The following is a 20,616-nucleotide window of genomic DNA, read 5'->3' on the forward strand; positions in this document are numbered from 1 at the left end:
TTTTATCTGCTATATAATTATAGGAACCCAAGGACTTTGTGCCTATGATTTGAGCTAATTACTACTAGATGATATTGTTAAATGGGAAAGAACTCACAAGGAAAACTTTTTCATAGCCACTAACTACTAAGGTTTCCAGGGGAAAAAAACTCTTTTGTCAATTATGTTTATTTGATCTTGAAAAAATATTCTTAGCAATATTAATCAAACAACCTAAAAACTATTTCATAAACCTATAAAAATAATATCAAAATTAATCTGGAAGAATAAAAGGTCAAGAACATAAAGTGAATTCATGAAAAAAAATATGAAGGAGGATGACTTAGCTGTGCCAGATCTTGAATGGTATTATAGTGGCAACCACAAAGGCAATCTGGGACTGCCTAAGAAATAGAGTACTGAACCAATGGTATGTATTAGGTACTCAAGACAGTAGTAAATGACTATAGTAATCTAGTTTTTGGCAAAGCTAAAGATCGAGGTTTCTGTGCACCTATCAAATCTATAAATAGAAGAAAGCTATAAGACCAAACAAGACATAAATGTGATTACATTAAATCAAAAGGCTTTTGCATAAACAAAATCAATGCAACTAAGATTAAAAGAGATAACAAACTGGGGAAAAATTTATAGCAAATATCTTTGATGAAGATCTTATTTCTTAAATATATAGAGAATTGAGTCAAATTATAACATAAGGCATGTTCCAATTGATAAATGGTCAATATATATGAACAAACAATTCTCAGATGAAGAAATTAAAACTATTTTACTCACATGAAAAAATGCTCCAAATCACTATTAATTAGAGAAATGCTTAGTAAAACAACTTGGAGCTATCACCTCATACCTATTAGATTGGCCAATATGACTAAAAAAAAAAAGAAATGATAAATGTTGATGAAGATGTGGAAAAACTGGGACACTAGTATACTCTTGTTTGAACTGTGAGCTGATCCAACTATTCTGGAGAGCAATGTGGAACCATGCCCAAAAGGCAACTGTACATAGCTTTTGACCAAGCAATATTACAACTATGTCTGTATATCAAAGGGGGAAAGGACCTACTTATGTAGAAGTATTTATATCAGCTTTTTTTGTAGTGGCAAAGATTTACAAACTGAAGGGATGTCAATTTGGGAATGACTAGAAAAGTTGTGGTATTTTGCAATTGTAATGGAATACTATTGTACCATAAGAAATGATGAATAAGTTGATCACAAAATAACTGGAAAGAATTACATAAAATGATGTCTCTTGAAATGAACAAGTAGAACCAGGAGAATATCATACATAGTAACAACAAAAGGAAGGAAGGAAGGAAGGAAGGAAGGAAGGAAGGAAGGAAGGAAGGAAGGAAGGAAGGAAAACTCTCCCTAGCTAAATGTTAGGTAGTTGTCTATTGAATGACTCAAGGGCAAACATGTATAAGAGCCAAACATTTGGTTTGGGTGAGTTGAGATCTTCCCACTGAAAGTAGTACACATAATGAAGAGATCACAATTCCATTCAAAGAGCTGTTATGATTTCAATATAATTTCACCCCATTTTCTTCCTTCCTTCAGGGTAAAATAAAGTTTGCTATTTTTCTCATTCTGGGATTCCAAACAACTCTTGCTAGCAGCTTTAGGGGTAGAGAATCTCAGGCTCTTTTAGTTGTTAAAGGCTTAGTACTTTGGGTCTTGTGGCATCTCTGCAGGAAATCCTGTGTTTGCCACAACCTGCTCCCTCTAGGCATCAAATCTTTAATTAGGTGCTTACCCTAACATCTTAGCTAAGGCCCTTATCTGGGACTGCCTTCTGCTAGCCTTGGCAGGGCCCTGTGAGAACACCTGACATGTGGTGTCTCCCTGCTAGCCCCTATCCCTTCATCTTTCCTTATTCCAAGTGAGAATAGAAGAGATAGAGAAAAGAAAAGCAAGATGCCCTTTCCCAATAGTCTGTGTAATCCTTATCCAACCCTGTGTTATTTTCCTTCTAAAATGGAAATGATTGCTTAGGTAACTAATTATTTTGATAGTCTTATTCTTTCCTCTTCCATTTCTCTTCCTCATTAGGTTCCCTCCACCTTTCTCCTGAATCTTTTTCTTACATTGCAATAAAGTTCCTTTACTTAAGGGATTCTCCATTTAATTTAAAAACCATTTTTCAAGTTCCCGTAGCAGTATAGTAAGATGATTTTCCCCTTTGTTTTCCCTGAGCAACTTTACATTCTTTTTAATGTAAAGAAACTAATAAGACAAATAAATTAGTTATTTAACAACAGGCAACTATAGTTATTACACAGGCCTTCAACACATTTTAAAATTACAAATACTTTAGTATGTCATAGGTTCTAAAAGAAGCCCCAGGGGGAAAAAAGAGATGAAGGACTAAGAAGGAGAAAGAAAAAGAAATGAAATTTAAATCCATCAGTTTTTCTAATAGTTGCTAGGAAAATAGTTGGAGGGAGAAAGCATTGATGCTTTAGTTTCAAATGAGTTTTGATGATTATCTAAGAATTCCAATTATCCATGCCTTCTCTGGCCCCAATTAACATGGATAATCAGGATATGGCTATTGTTTATTGAAAGCAATAAGTTCCCAGTACAAGTGCCCTCTGAAAGTATTCTCTGCAATTAGATGCTTACTAAATAGTTTTGGATGATGATGATGATGACAAGCTATGAATAGTAAAAAGCAAGAACTAAGCAAGTCTATAGAATCATAATTAAATGCGCAAAAATCTTAGGATAATTTGTATGAAGCAAGACTTCTTTAGAGGAACTCTTCACAGAAAAAATAAGAGTGAGGAGTCCATGTTATATACAAAAGGAAGGCCTAGTAAATGGTAAGACGTTATTTAAATTACACGTTCAGGTTTTTTTGTTATTTGTTTTCAAAGAGTCAGGAAACCAGTGACAGGATGGTTAAAGATTTAAATCTTATGAAGGGCTTAATGGGATAAGTGATAGAGACCCCTCTGAATACTACTTTTAATTCTTTTTTAATCAGAAAGTCTAGAGTGGAAAATACAACTCATCTCCAACCTTACTGTCTTATTACTTCCCTATTATCTACTTTCTAATATATTCTTTCAACGCCTTCCTACTGAGACCTAAGTCTCTCCTCTGTCCATAAAAATCAGCCTTCGACATTACCAGAGGATAATGTGAAAAGAAAGCTTTCATTTCTTCTCTTCTCTAACCAAAGTCAGGTACTAAGCCACTGAATCCCATGCTTACCTTTCACAGGGTTTACTCAAACCAACATGCACAGACAATGGAAACAAAAAAAAATTCCTAACCTGCCGGACTTTGCATGGGGAGTTTAGCTTGCCACCTCTTTGTGCCTTTCTATTGAAACTCACAACAGACGTGCCAGTGTGAGAGGTGATTTATATATATGGCTGTGATCTTTCCAGTTACTTGGAATTTGGAGTGCTTTCACTAACAGAGTGTTCAGTCCTATCTTTTTAGGGCTGACAATGACATTTGTCTTTACTCCTTAGGAAATACCTGATAACTCACTTTGAGCTATCACTCTGCAGTCTTGATGATTTCACACAATAGATCAAATTTATCATAGATTTCTCTTTCTTTCCCCAGGAATGCATGATCCTGGGAAGATATGGGGAAGGGGAAAGGGATTAGTGAGGGCTAAAGGGGTAGGGTACTTGTAGAATACCACTTAGCCTAAAATAAGATCTAGATGGATAATTAAGCTGTATTAAAAGATAAGAGGACTCCTGATCTGCAATGACTTAAATTCAGCAGCAGGGTTTTCAAGCCTCTAGCATCTTGTCTTAGTGTTGCCATGGCTGCAGTTTTCTCTAGTGTGCTGCCTAGCTAGGGATTTTCAGTAGCCAGAAGTGTTCTTAAAGTTGTTGTTTTTTTTTTTAAGTTTCTAATCTTTTCCTTCTTCTTCTTCTTCTTCTTCTTCTTCTTCTTTTTTTTTTTTTTAAGAAATCATTATGCGTTTTTGTATTTGAGGACAGCAGAACCAAAATTCCAAACTGAAACTCACTGACACACGTAATGTGTGTGTTGCGCTTTTTGGGTGGTCCAGGTTTAGTTTTGTGGATTTGATTTTCGACATGAATGTCTTGTGTGTGTGTTTATCAGAAATGGATGCACCTATGCAGATAATGAAGAGAAAATGCTGAAGCTCCCATCCATCTTATGATCAGCAGATATAATAGATGAAGAACACACCTTTTCCTCCTGCCAGGGCCAAATAGAGTGTTAAGTAATCTTTGCCCCTTTTGTCTTTGTTTCACGTTCCTATAATCTGGGCCATTTGTACAGTTCAGCCGGAGTTTCTAACTCTGGTCTCAGGACGGTCTGTTTTTCATTCAGTGTGTGTGTGTGTGTGTGTGTGTGTGTGTGTGTGTGTGTGTGTGTGTGTGTGTTTTGATTCATAATACTTTGTAGCTCACCGTTAAAAACAATGGTTCTCAACTTTCTGGGGCTGCAAAGATGGAGCTGCCAGGATTTAGCATGTATAACATTGTCTGAGGCATTTGTTCAGCTGTCTGTTGAATCCCCTGAAACTAATGCTCAGTCTCTATTAATGTCTCAGTCCCTGGAAACCTCAGCCCATTCTCTCCTATAATTAATCTTGCAGGTAGTGCCTTGACATTATTGGTTCACCAACAGAGCAGAACTGCCTCAACCATCAATAATAATTCAGTGCATTAGGATGAGGCCTACATACAGTCAGTCCACAGAGGTAGCTGAATTGCATGCAATCTCCGGCATTTCTCTCCCGTTGAAGGGAGAACTCCGTGATTGAAACGAGTTGTTTTGGCGGCTCGATAATTTTGTAATAGAGGGGTCTTGGTGTTACTAATTGTTTTGCTTTATGTTTTTCTCCAAATGTAGCCACTCCTCGGCACAAAGCAAGTGATTGTCTGTTTACTGAATCTTAATATTGAGGCTGTTACAAATTGTCTTTCACAGATGGTGGGAGCTTTTCAGATCAAGAGAGGCAGGGAATTTATTACTCAATATTTCTGTATTACTGATTGGGACGTGAGGAGCATAGACAATCTGTCCTACTGCAGCAGGGTTTACTCTGTGTGTGTGTGTGTGTGTGTGTGTGTGTGTGTGTGTGTTTCCATTTCAAAATTACAGGGAACTGCAGACTCTCCCCCCACTCCCCATTTTGTATAGATAACAGCTGTGTAATTTCAAGCCCAATGTTTGCTTTGATCCTCCTTTCTTTAATTGAAATCCACAATTATGAGATTTGTTTCTTTTATGTTTGTGAGTTTATTGGTTTAATCTACAAAATGTGCTGTCTTGCTGTCTTACACAGTTAAGGGCTACAGCACAGTTGGGACTTAAATGACAAACAGCAGAGGGAGGGGCATGTGTGTACCTAGAAACATCTCTTGGCTGCTGGAGGAGATAGAGAGAAGAAGGTCCTCTTCCATTTCAGGTGATTTGACACCTGAATTCCAAGGACCACATTTAAAGGTTTGTAAATTCTGGTGGATTCTGTTCATTTCCAGATTCAAGGTCTCCACTAATCTAGAAAGAAGCAGCTCTAAAAGTAGAAGGGGAATAGAATTTTTCACTGCCATGAAGATTTCTTGTGTTTTATTACTAAAAATGCATTGTTTGCTTGGAATTGGCCCTATCAGCACATTTTAGTGAATGGAGGTCAAAAAGGTTGGAAGCAACCATGTAGATACACAAAAAAACAGGATAGCTGGACCTGTGGGAAAGTCACACTTCAGAAATTTCTGACGGTTCTGTTTCATCAGTCTCTGTCTTGGGAATGAACCCTGCCACATTTTTTTTTCTTTAGATGGTTCATTTCAACACCATACAAGAAAATTTCTAATAAAACTGGGAGCAAGAGAAAATGTCCAATGGGGGAAAAACTAAAATTCTTTGACAAGCTTATAACTCTTCCAAACATAACCAGTCATAAACTGTACCCAGATATTTAAAGGGTACTTGTTGCTATAGTTTTAAACATCTGCAATAATTCTGAGCCCACAGGGAAAGCAAATTTAGCTTCAAAAATTTGGGTTGTGTCTATAGAGGGGAAATAGCACCTTAATTGGTGTTAAGCCAATTAGCTTGAAAGTGAATTAAAGCCCTCCACCCACCCCCAACAATCTGGATTGGTTTAACAGCCTGTGGTGCTTTCTTTTGGGTATTCCTCTTAAGTGCTAATGAATAATTCACTTTGGCTTTATAGACCAAAGAAATCCTCAGGCAATTCTTACATTTGCTAATGGTTCTATAGACAGGAATGCCAAACAAGTGACCAGAGGGACTCAGAAGTGAATCACTGGCTTCACAGAACACACCTTCTTTCTTCTGAGATTTTTTAAAAGGTAACATTTTAGGAAGTTTTAGAACTACACATTTTAAACTGAGTCAATCCTCCAATCCCCAATTCCCTTTCCTGGTAAAAGCAGTCTATTTGTATATCCTAAAGCAGTGATAAGACCTCCTTAATTGCATCTACATGAGCCATTCTCCTAACTTTAGATAACTGAATTGTTTCCCACAACCCCCCACTATCACACACACACACACACACACACACACACACGCACGCACGCACACACACACACACACACACCCCTCTTCACATCTAGAAAAATTTATCCCTTCTCTTCCTAGTTAGGGTTCATTCAGATTCAATCAGACCACAGCCTGATCAGTTCCTTGGGGTTAAGTGGAAGTCTGGGAAAAGAGATGAAAACTAATAGAGTTAAAATGGAGAATCTGTGGACAAGGAACTGACTGTAAATTCTGTCCTTTTGGCAATACAAAATGAATTGCTATTGTAACCACTGTGTTATGTTCAGGAGAGGAATAAAATCCCATTTGGCTTCAGTGAGTATTGACATCTAATGTGAGTCTCCATTTTAGGGGATCAAGGAATGCACTATAGTTCCATTACATACAACTTGAAAAGCAAATTTATAAATTGTCTAATCTGACTTTCTAATTTTAAAGATGAGGAAACTGAGCCCTGGAGAAGAGAATTGACTAATCAAAGTTATTTTATTACATATTATTCAGAAGTTTCCAGCTCAGGAAAGTCAATTGTCAACGTAAGCAGTTATACTTTGAAAATTGGCAGCTTGGATATTGTTTTACTGATTTTCTAGGCTTAAGAAAAGAAAGTAATGTAGAAAATATTAAAAATGAATATTAAACTTCAATCTATGCCCCACATATTTTTTTATCCCTAGAAAACTGTTTGTTAAACATTTGCCAGCATACCCTGGCTCAGGAAATCAAACCTAAGAATTTTGATCCCAGACCTGGGTTGGTTCTACCCCACTCCTACAGCTCCACTACACCACAATATCTTTGAATCTGAAAAATCTCTGTGTGTTACCAGTAGGATTGGAGGTATAGTAGGAAGGACCACTGGTATTTTCAGATGGCTTACAGACAGGAATGATGCTGGCAATGTTAGTAGTCTCAAACAATTATAGTTCTTCATCATCCTTAAGTCACTTCCTTAGATAGTAATAGCCCAATATGGCAGATATCATGTTTAGCCTTACCTTTTAGGGACATTTAGGCAACATCAAGATTGCTAATGGTTTAGTAATTCCCTGAAAGATCTTCTCATCACCCAAACATCCCACCCTCTACTATTAGTTTGTCAATGATGTTTGAAGTTCTGCCTTCTAAAATTTATGCCTTCATCAGGGCTAGCTAGGTGATACAATGGATAAAATACTGCATTGAGAATCAACTTCCTTATTTGAAATCTGACCTCAAATGCTAACCTTGGGTAAGTTACTTAACTCTGTTTACTTCAATTTCCTCCTCTGTGAAGTGAACTGGAGAAGGAAATAGGAAGTGCCTTCAGTGTCTCTGCCAAGAAAACTCCATTTGGGGTCATGAAGAGTCAGACACAACTGAAAAACAACAGAAAAGCCACTTTGCAAAACAATGTGAATAAATATTTTTTTCTTCTATGACAAGACGAAAACATGCAAGAAAGCTGTAAAGTCTTCAGAAAGAAGAAATCCTAAAACAAGAAAGGGTTAGGTAGCATTTATTGAATGTTGACTATGTGTCAGGCACTAAGCAACATGGATAAGAAAGGGGAAATCATGGTCTCTGCCCTAAAGGGGCTCATAATCTAAGATCAAAGACAAAGGGTAAATAACCACAGATATAAAAACTGTGTTCAGTATAAAGGAGAGGTGTGGTTGATCCTTTAATGAAGAAGACCAATGACCTTATAAAGGTGATGACTTACAGGAGTATTGCATTTAAGTGAGTCTGAGTTGCACAAAGGCATCAGCCTCACTCTCTCTTCCAGTCATAGAAATCTGAAGGCAGGAGAATCAAGGCGACTAATGGTGCCTGGAGTAGAGTGGATGATCATGGCATCTTCAATGTCTGACCAACCTCTGAGTGCTTCACAGAGCTTGTTCATTTGCCTTCATGGCTTGTGGAAGGAATGGTTCTCATCTGCCCATTCCTCAGGGGAAATTCTTCACATGGTTGGAGATACATATGGCCTATCAGTTACTCTCAACTTGGTTTAGTCAATCTGGGTTTAGGGAAGAGATTAGAAAAGCCTTGCAGGGAGACTTCCTGGTTAAGATGGGGGCAGAGTAAAAAGCAGCTGCTTATCTTCTCCAAACCAAAACATATAGGACTCCTCAATAAGACATAAAAACAAATCCAGAGCAAAAAAGGGACCCTACAACAGTGTGCAGAATTGGAGATGCGTGGAATCTGGGCATTTCCATGCTATGAAGGGGTGAAACAGCTCTCACTAAAACGTGAGCTAAGCAACACCCTCCCCCACCCCACACCACCTACAGTACCAAAGCCAGCTCACAAGAGTTAGAGCAAGTTTGGGGCATGCATTAAGTCCTTGGCAGCTAACTGGGGTCACCAGGGCCTGCTTCTGAGAGCAGCAAGACTTAAGACCACAAGAGCCTAAAGAACGAGCATAATTTGAACACAGACCCAAAGCACAGGCACAATTGAGGGTGTGGACACAAGCTCAGACACGATCCTGAGCGCAGGCAAGGTCTCGTATCTTGAGTGCAGGTGCAGACCTTGAGTGGTGACCCAGTGCAGAGGGGTGCACGACTGTGGAAGCAGCACCCTGAGACTGTTAAAGGACCCTAGGGCAGAGGAACAAGCAATGGGACCACCAGGAGGCTTGACCCTGAGAACAACTAGACCTGAGACCTCAGGACCCTAAAGAGCACAGACAGACCCTGAGTGTGAGGATAAACCTGAGAGGGCACAGGGCTAGCAATGGCAAGCCAGAGACAAGAACCCCAAAAGACAAAGGTCATCAAGAAGAAATCTGTAACATTCGACAACTTTTACACAGAGAAAATCCAGACAACAGAGCAAACAGCAGAGGAGAACAAAAAAGTAATGATATCCAAACCTTCCCAAAATAATGAAAACTGGCCACAAGCTACTGAAGAGTTCAAATCTGAGATGATAAGAAAGATGGAAGAGATTTGGTGAGAGAAGTGGGAAATAGCTCAAAAGGAAATTAACAGGTTAGAAGACAGAAACTCTCAATTGAAGAAAGATGCCCCAAAATCAAACAAAATGGTAATCAAATTGGAAACCAAAATCTGGCAAGAAAATAACAGTTTAAAAGGCAGAATTTCACAATTAAAATGAAAAGGTTATAGCTGAAAATCAGTTAATAAAGGCTAGAATTGAGCAATTAGAAGGTAATGATCTCTCAAGAAAGCAAGAACAAATAAAACAAAGTCAAAAGACTGATAAAATAGAAGGAAACATGAAATATCTCAATGAGAAAGTGACAGACCAAGAAAACAGGTCTAGAAGAGACAATCTGAGAATCATTGGTCTTCCTGAAAAAGCAGAAATTAATAGAAATGTGTGCTCCATACTAAAAGAAATTATTCAGCAAAATTGCCCTGAAGTTCTACAACAAGAGGGCAAAATAGACATTGAAAGGATCCATAGGATCACCCTCTACACTAGACCCAGAAAAGACAACCCCCAGGAATATAATAGCCAAATTCAGGAGCTTCCAAGTAAAAGAAAAACATTTACAAGAAGCTAGAAAGAGATAATTCAGATATCAAGGAGCACCAATCAGGATCACACAGGATCTGGCAGCCTCCACACTAAAAAACTGCAAGGGTTAGAATATGATATTCAGAAAGGCAAGAGAACTGGGTCTACAACCAAGGATCACCTACCCATCAAAACTAACTATATACTTTGAGGAGAAAGTTTGGGCATTCAAGAAGATAGAAGATTCCCAAGTATTTGCACAGAAAAGAACAGGACTAAATGGAAAGTTCAATATCCAAACACAAAAATCAAGAGAAACATGAAAAGGTAAATAAGAAACAGAGGGGAAAGAAAGAAAATTTGCATTTTTTAAATTTTCCTCTTTAAGGGCTACAATAAGATCTAATTATTTGTATTCCTATGTGGAGAATTGTTATGTATAATTCTCTGTAAGGAACTCTTTTTACTATTATAGTATTCATTATTATAGTAATTAGAAGAATTATTCATAGGGAAAGGATGGAATACTAAATGATCTAAGATGATATGGGGTGGAAAAGAGGGGGGTAAATAGTAGAGGACACCAAGAGAAACTTTAATGAACAAGAAGAATAGTATATTCTATTACACACAAAGGGGGCATGGGAATGGGAAGGGATGAATACTATTATAAGAAGGAGAGGAAGAAAGCATTAAGGGGTAATAGTTAAACCTTACTCTCAGTGTAATTAACCCTGAGAGGGAAGAGTAGCTTTATCCATTGGGATATAAAACTCTATCTAACCCTACTGAGAAAGTCAGAAGGGATAAACTACAGGGAGCAGAGGAGTGGGGAGGTCAAAAAAGAGAGGGGAGAAGAAAGGGGAGGGAATTCATTAGGCCTTGTAAATAAAAAGAGGGGAATAATAAGGGAGGGGGTAAAAAGGGAAGTAAACCAAGGGAGGGTACAAGGGTTACTGGCATAAAGCAAACCACTGGTTTAAAAGGAAATAGTTTAAGAAGAAGGTGTAGAACTAGGAGAGGATACAAAAATGTCAGCGAATACACAACTGATAATTATAACTCTGAATGTGAATGGGATGAACTCTCCCATAAAATGGAAGCAAATAGCAGGGTGGATTAGAAACCAAAATCCTACCATATGTTGTCTACAGGAAACACATATGAGGCTGGTGGACATACACTGGTTTAAGATAAAGGGCTTGAGCAAAATCCATTGGGCCTCAAATGAGAAAAAGAAGGCAGGATTAGCAATTATGATTTCTGACAAAGCCAAAGTAAAAATACATATGATTAAAAAAGACAGGGAAGGTCATTATATCCTGATTAAAGGCAGTATAGACAATGAGGAAATAACATTGCTCAATATGTATGCACCAAATTGCATAGCAACCAGACTCGTAAAGGAGAAACTGGCAGATCTCAAGAAGGAAATAGATAGTAAAACTATACTAGTGGGCGATCTAAATATTCCTCTTTCAGATCTAGATAAATCAAACCAAAAAATAAATAAGAAAGAGGTAAGAGAGATGAATGAAGTCCTAGAAAAATTAGATTTAATAGATATGTGGAGAAAAATAAATAGGGACAAAAAAGAATACTCCTTCTTTTCAGCTGCACATGGTACATTCACAAAGATTGACCATGTAATAGGCCATAGAAACATTGCAAACAAATACAAAAGAGCAGAAATAATAATGGTCATGGGTAGGACAAAATAATATAATAAAAATGACCATTCTACCCAAATTAATTTAACTATTTAGCACCATACCTATCAAATTACCAAAAACTTCTTTTACTGAATTAGGAAAAAATTTAACAAAGTTCATTTGGAATAACAAAAGATCAAGAATATCAAGGGAAATAATGAAAAAATGTGAAGAAAGGGGGCCTAGCAGTACCAGATATTAAACTATACTATAAAGCAGCAGTCATCAAAACAATATGGTACTGGCTAAGAGATAGAGAGGAGGATCAATGGAATAGACTTGGGATAAATGGCATCAGCAAGACAGTGTATGATAAACCCAAAGAGCCCAACTTTTGGGACATGAATCCACTATTTGACAAAAACTGCTGGGAAATTTGGAAAACAATATAGGAGAGATTAGGTTTAGATCAACATCTCACACCATACACCAAGATAAAATCAGAATGGGTGAAAGACTTAAATATAAAGAAGGAAACTAAGTAAATTAGGTGAACAAAGAATAGTATACTTGTCAGATCTCTGGGAAAGGAAAGATTTTAAAACCAAGGAAGAGCTAGAGAAAATTACAAAATATAAATTAAATGGTTTGATTATATCAAGCTAAAAAGCTTTTGTACAAACAAAAACAATGTAGTCAAAATCAGAAGGGAAATAACAAATTGGGAAAAATCTTTATAACAAAAAACTCTGACAGGGGTCTAATTACTCAAATATACAAGGAGTTAAATCAATTGTATAAAGAATCAAGCCATTCCCCAATTGATAAATGGGCAAGAGACATGAATAGGCAATTTTCAGGCAAAGAAATCAAAACTATCAATAAGCACATGAAAAAGTGTTCTAAATCTCTAATAATTAGAGAAATGCAAATCAAAACAACTCTAAGGTATCACCTCACACCTAGCAGAATGGCTAAAATGAAAGAAGGGGAGAGTAATGAATGCTGGAGGGGATGTGGCAAAATTGGGACATTAATGCATTGCTGGTGGAGTTGTGAACTGATCCAACCATTCTGGCTGGCAATTTGGAACTATGCTCAAAGGGCTATAAAAGAATTCCTGCCCTTTGATCCATCCATACCATTGTTTGGATTGTACCCCAAAGAGATAATAGATAAACAGACTTGTATGAAAATATTTATAGCCGAACTTTTTGTGGTTTCAAAAACCTGGAAAATGAGTGTATGACCTCCAATTGGGGAATGGCTGAACAAATTGTGGTACATGCTGGTGATGGAATACTATTGTGCTCAAAGGAATAATTAACTGGAGGAATTCCACGTGAACTGGAAAGACCTCCAGGAATTGATGCAGAGCGTAGAGCCAGAAGAACATTGTACACAGAGACCAATACACTGTGGTAAAATAGAATGTAATGGACTTCTGTACTAGCAGCAATGCAGTGACCCAAGACAATTCTGATGGACTTATGGAAAAGAACACTACCCACACTCAGAGGAAGAACTACAGGAGTGGAAACAGAAGAAAAACAACTGCTTGAACACATGGGTTGAGGCGGACATGATTGGGGATGTAGACTCAAAACTACCACACTGATGCAACTATCAACAATTTGGAAATAGGCCTTGATCAATGACACATGTTAAAACCATTGGAAATACATATCTGCCATGGGTGGGAGGGTCAAGTCAGGGGGTGAAGGGGAAAGTAAGAGCATGAATTATGTAACCATGTTAACTTTTCTAAAAGATAAATGTAAAAAAACAGAGCAGACTAAGATTTCATAGGAATATAAAATCTTCTTCAATACATTTCAGAATCATGTACATTTGCTTAAATGAGGCAGCTACGTGGCATAGAAGATAGAGGATCAAATGCAGTCAGGGAGATTTGGATACAGATTTCCTAGATATGTGACTCTGGGTTAGTCACTTAACTTCACTTAGATTCATTCAGTTTCTTCAACTATTAAAAGAAGGATAATAATAGCCTTTGCCAAACCAGATTGCTGTGAGAATCAAATGAGATAAACTTAAAGGCTGGCAAAGAAGCATTTATTAAGCACTATCTGTGTGTCTGACATTGTGCCAATCATTGGAGATACAAATACCAGCAAAAAAAAATGTCCCTGCCTTCAAAAGTTAAAAAAATATTAGCTATTTTTATTAGATGGTTTAACAACAGTCTTATCTGGGGACAGAAGAATGGCTATATATTCCCTTCAATTATTACTCATTTAGAATTTATTATATAACTACAAATTATAGAAATATCCTTATAAGAGAAAATTAATATTCCCTCATATGTTATGTCTGATCAATTAAGCTGCTTTCAAAATAATAAAGCATTATTCTACTTCAAAAAAAAGAAAAAAAGAAAAGCCTTGCAGGATATGACGTTTAATCTGAGCCTTGAGGGAAGGTAGGGAAGAAGGAGGCAGAAGAGTAGAGGGAATATATTTCAGGCATATGCATAGTCAGTGAAAAGATACCGAGTCAGAAGATGGAGGGTCATACATGAGGAACAGCAAGAAATGCAGTATCACTCAATTGTTAAATATGTGGAAGAGTAAAATTTAAGATTAGAATGATAGGAAGAGATCAGATTGTGTAGGGCTTAAAAAGTCAAACAGAAAAGAGGGGAAAAAAAGAAGAGAAAATGAGGATTAAATTGTCACAAACTTCACAATGATGTCCTTGGATGTGAATATTGTGTGTGTGTGTGTGTGTGTGTGTGTGTGTGTGTGTGTGTGTGTAAGGTAAAGTTTTCTCTAGCTCTGAAAGACTTTTTTTTGATCCTTAGAGGTATAATAGTTAAAAGGTCTCCAAATTGTAATAATTAAAATTAAATTATAAGGCTGTTAGTGGCTTTAGTAATTTTATTGCATCAAAGTAGTGATTAGTAAAGAGAGAGAAATGTAGGAAAGAAGTAGAGAGCAGTTTGGCTAAATGCCCTAATTGTCATTCTAATGGAGTGAAGCTCATCACTGACAAAGGCTCCTTCAAGTCCAATCTCCAGCCAGAAGTCCAAGAGAGTCTCTTCAACAAGAGTCACCAGGGCAGTAGTGTCTCCAGCAATAGTGTCACCAACACAAGAATGTCTCAGGGTCACCAGAACCAGAGAGACAGAGAAAGAATCTCCGTTCAGAATCAGAATGGAAATCAGAATGAGCTCCAGCCCCTTGGTCTCACCTTTATAAGACGTTTTCTCCACCCATTAGCTCTCCCATGTCACATCTCAGGAACCAATCATAGTTCTTTAATTTGTCTAGCACCACCCAGGGGGACACTTCTTGTGGGATCAATTTCCTGTTTCTGAGGGTATTAACTTCCTTTCATTATGGACTTGTGTATCCTTGCACATCTTAAAGGACCTCTAGGTCCCTGATTGATTAAATTAAAAGGGTGGAGAATTCCAAGTCCCTGATTGATTAAATTAAAACAAATTACCTTCTCACAGAGGTTAGCAATACAAAGTTTATCTCTAAAGGGAAGAGTCCAATTTTGATTAGAAGACCAAGTTCTGGAAGAGAAAACATTATTTGGACCCTGAACAGAAAAGATTTTGAGTTATATTGAAACTATGAAGTACTTGCTGGTTGCATTAAATCTTGGAAACCCTACAGAATGGTTTACATGATGTGCATGGTCACTCAAAAGAGACTGGCTATATCATTCACATGGAGAAAAAAATGAAAGGACACACATTGCCCAGTGATGTGGGAAAAGGATAGGTAAATCCAATGAGTCCAGCAGATCCTATTTTGAGAATAGGAACTTTAAAAAACGATGATCTAAAAAGTCAGTATTAAGAAGCAATGGACCTGAATTTTGAAAACTACACAGTACTTTCAATTACCTCAAGGTACTCTCTATCCTCAAAGCCCCACATTTTAATAGCAATATTCCATTTATGATAAATAGCTACCAATAATGAAACACTATGATTTTAACAGAATCAAATTTCAGGCAATACAAAGGATAATGGAAACATGAAGCATATCACCAACAATGATTTGTATTAGAAAAATGATTTAAAAATTAAATAAAGTAAATCAGATGTCAAGTATATGTATGACAAGGAAAGAAATTGGACTGATCAGATATCAGATTTAAGAGTTAACATAAATAGCCCCAATGTTGCCTTTATTTCCAGAAAATATTTTAAAAAGTGGAAGGCCCATAAAATATCTCATAGATTCCTCAATAAGGAGATTACAAACAGATGTAGGTAAAATTTAGACAAAATGAGATAGTTTATACACTTAGAGATTGCAGATGTAAGAATCGGATTGAAGTCACTACATGGTTATACTTGCTATTAAGAAGAAAAATACACTTTTTCAAAGAGGAAAAATATGATGCTTGGGGAATGGTTGTGTATAAGAAAATTATTTTATTTTTTTTTAACCCTTGTACTTCGGTGTATTGTCTCATAGGTGGAAGATTGGTAAGGGTGGGCAATGGGGGTCAAGTGACTTGCCCAGGGTCACACAGCTGGGAAGTGGCTGAGGCCGGGTTTGAACCTAGGACCTCCTGTCTCTAGGCCTGACTCTCACTCCACTGAGCTACCCAGCTGCCCCCCTAAGAAAATTATTTTGATGAATGCATCAACTAATGTCAACTTACAATTTATTTCTCATAAGATCATATGTGCGAAAAATTAACAGTTGGAACCAAGGAACATGCAAAAGAAAATGTATATTCCTACTTTTTAATTTTTACTGTTTTGAGTAGTACAAATCATTATCTTCTGAAATTGCTATACTTTCACAGTTAGAGGTAGCTGCCAGTAAAATTATTTGAGTGCTGAACCTAGAGAGAAGAGCCCAATTTTGACTTCAGATATTATTAGCTGTGTGACCTTAAGAGAGTCACTTAACCACTGCCTGTCTCAGTTTCACCACCTATAAAAAGGGAATAATAATAGCATCTGCCTTAAAAGGTTGTTTTAAAGATAAAACTAAATTATATTTCTAAAGTGCTTTGCAAATATTAAACTGCCACATAATACTACTAGTACTAATACTATTATTATTCTGTGAAATGCAAATTATATATATTTTTTCTTTTGAATCCTTGAAATAATGGAAGGCTTACTGGGTAAAGGAATGGGGGAAGAGTAAAATATCAGATATGAGTGATGTTAAAAAAATATTTCCTCTCTTTATTCCTGAAACAAAATATACGCCTACCTCACCTCTTCTTTTTTTTTAAGACCAAAGTAGTATCTCCTTTAGGAAGCCATCCTTGATCTTCTTTATTAGAAATAATTACTCTCTGCTCAAATATCACAATACTATTCTGATTTCCACTTTGTGCTGACTTATATTCAATTTTTTTTTCTGTACGTATCTCCTACTAGGTCATAGGTTCATCCAAGACATGCACTATAATACTTTTTTTTTTAAATGTTCTCAGTGCTCTGTACAATGTATTTATTTCCAAAAGGGAGGATGGAGAGGCAACATCTAAAGCAGTGGTTTCATCAGTCTTGTGAATTCCTGATCTTAAAATTCCTTTCAGTGCTATATATTCACACTTTATCTGTTAGTCCTGTTTCTTAAAAATTACCTGAGGCACTGAGAAATTCAGTGATCTAGATCAGTTTACACAGCTAGGGTGTGTCAAGAGGCAGGAGATCTTCCTAACTCCAATGTTAATGCTTCATTATGCCATGCTGCTTTTTAGCAATATGCACGGTAGATACTTAACAAAAATTGGCCAAGTGGAATTTCATTCTCAATATAACTTACATATTTTGACACTCACTGTAAATATAAACGATATAAAACATTTCATTCTGATAACTCAATATTTGAATAAGCACCTAAATAAGACAAATCTCTCATACACTGTCCAGCTTCCTAAGCCCATACACTTCACTTTATTGCATTTCATTTGAAATAAATACAGTCATTTTAGAACCTTCAAAGTTTAATGGTCTGTGATGTTCATGGCTTCTTCATATTTTTACAAGAAAATGAAGAGAGGCATATTTCCCTTGCTTTCTTTCTTATGTACAGAATTGATGTACAAATTTCGATGTCCAGAAATGGCCACTGTCTTAATCCATCTGAGAGGAAATTGCTACCATTTAGTCCAAAGGCATTTTGTAGAAGGGTGAATGGCCCTGCCATGTACTTAAAAGCAATAGACCTTTTAGATGCTGATTTTGACAGGAGACTGACATTATCAGGGCCCCAAGCTTTTGATATCCCAGCAAATGTCACCTCAACTTACACTTCCTACCATCTCTTATCATTTTCATGAATATTGCCAAAGGTGTTAACTTTTTATAGCTGGTGTTAAAACTTTATACATTATTTTATTACACAAAACTGACTTGATTGCTATAATGTTTTATAAGGTTGAATACATACTATAGCGAGATATTTTCTAGCAAGTTTTCCAAATGTAGAAACTAGAATTTTCCAAATTTAATTCCATCTCACCTCAAACATTACAAATATATTCTATATTAAGCACAATATTGACTGAATATAGTAGAGTTGATTTTTAACATTAAATTTTTATTTATTTTTTATTTTTTACAGCTTTACCTTCTGCCTTAGAACCAATATTGTAAGGGCTAGGCAAAGGGGCTTAAGTGACTTGCCCAGGGTCACACAGCTAGGAAATATCTGAGGTTAGATTAGAACCCAGGACCTCCCATCTCTAGACCTGGATCTCAATCTACTAAGCTGCCCAGCTGCCCCCTCTTTGCTCTTCTCTGAGCATAGTTTTACAAGTAATGTTAAATTTTAATGGGAAAAAAACTGTATAGTGCTTTTAACCTGAACAGTATCTGCAAAGTTATACTCGATTTCCAAGTTGCAGGGATGAGAAGGAGGGGGTATTATTGATTCAGTCTGCAAAGAAATAGTATGTTAGAAGAAACCTTTATTAGAGAGCACTGTGCTAGGTGCTGAGAATGTAACATAAATAATAAAAGAAGAAACAAAGCACGAAAGAAATAGGAATGATGCAAAATAGAATTAGAAACCTAAATAAAAATTACAGAAAGTGATTTTGTGTGTTTGTGTTTATAAGAGGGAAGGTAAGAGGTAAAAGATCACTAAGGTCTAGTCATTGATGATTTGAGACTGACATCCTTCATAATAAGGGGACACAAAATGTTAAGCCTAATAAAAAATATGCGTGCTGGCTCCCTACATGAGAACAATTATTTCTATAGTGATTCTCCCAATGCATAATCCTACATCAAATATAGAACTGGCTTTTAGCTTCAGGCTGTCATAAAGTGAGAAAACCTAAAGTCTGACAGGTTGATTTGGGACACAAGAGAGTGTCAGGAGAGGTTATAATTTCCAAGTCTCAGTTGTAGAAAGAGAAAATAGTAGTCTTCCTCCTTGATTTGAAGTTAGCCCTATCTTAATTCTGGTTTTGCTGATTATGGAGCATTCACTGGACCCAGAATAAGAGCCACAGACCTGAGATAACTCTGATAGGTAGAAACCAGAAAACAATGAATTTTTTTCTGAATTTTTTTCTTAAAATTTTTCTGAAATTTTTTCTGAAAATTTTAAGAATTAAGAATCATCTAAAAGTTTGGAGTAAAAACTTGGAAATTACACAATCTAACATTTTAGAAAACTGAGGCCAAAAGATGTTGAGTTAAAAACAAAGCAGCTAGTAGCAGAGCTCAGTGAAAGAGTGATAAGACAAATCCATAATAATTTGAGACACTGAGTATTTGTTTGCTGAGGCTGACTTCTGACAGCTTTTGCTTGTGTTTGTGAGTCCTAATCTATGAATATTTGAAGAAGTGGAGATCCTGCTCTATCTAATACGTTCTCTCATTAATCTCCTGATTCTCCTTTTGTATGGCCACAATGCTACATGTTCGTAATTTATTTTTATAAATGTTGAAAACTGATTATCTTAAAATCCAACACTTTGAGAAACTTTGAAATCTTTGGAGTGAATTTCTATATTTCTGGCTATATTATTTATGAAACAGTTGTGATTCAGCTAATTTGATGATAAATCCAATCACATTGTTCATTGATTTCTATTATTAAGTAGACACACTTGTTTTTGGAAATGATGGTAATATGAATTTAAGACCTTTAGAGAAGTATTATAAAACAAGTTTATGATTTTAAAAAAGCCTTAAATTGTTTTGTTTAAAAAGATTATCTTCTGGACTTTTGGAGGTAATTACTAAAATTCCAGATCACTAAATTAGAAGTCAAGAAGGATAGTAATAATAATTATAGTTTGTTTTAATGCATTCTGCAGTTTAAACAATATTTTCTTGAGAGTCTGGAATTTAGAAGAAACTCCTACCACAAAATATTAGTTAATATTTATCCATATTCATATAGTTAAGAAATGTCAGATCCAAGATTTGAACATACTTTCTTCCTACTCCAACTCTATTGTTCTTTCCACTATGCACAAATGACTCATATTGATATTTTAAAATAATATTTTATTGAGGTACTTTTCAAATGTTACTATCTTCCCACAGCATCCTTCCCTATATTTCCTCACCCAGAAAGGACACATCTCCTAGCCATAGTTGTGAAAAAATAAAATAACTGCTTCTCTTTTGTTTTGTTTTTAATAGTAAGGACACATCCATTTTGAATGCATTATGGAATATAGTATAAGGTATGGACCTAAATCCAGTTCTTGCCAGACTATTTTCCATTTTCTCCAATAACCTCTACTAAGTCAGTAGGATGTCCATAAGAATTTTATGTTCCTATTTTTGGTAAAATGAATATTCAGTTCTGTGCTTTCTGATTCTCCCTTTTCCAGGTACTTCCATTTATCTACTTGTATGTTTTATTAAGAATAGTAGATTCTTTTCTATTTTGTCTCTTCATTTTATTATATTATATTATATAGAAATGTTATTATATTATATTATATTATATTATATTATATTATATTATATTATATTATATTATATT

The sequence above is a fragment of the Gracilinanus agilis genome, chromosome 2 (assembly GCF_016433145.1).
Source record: "Gracilinanus agilis isolate LMUSP501 chromosome 2, AgileGrace, whole genome shotgun sequence".
NCBI lineage: Eukaryota > Metazoa > Chordata > Mammalia > Didelphimorphia > Didelphidae > Gracilinanus > Gracilinanus agilis.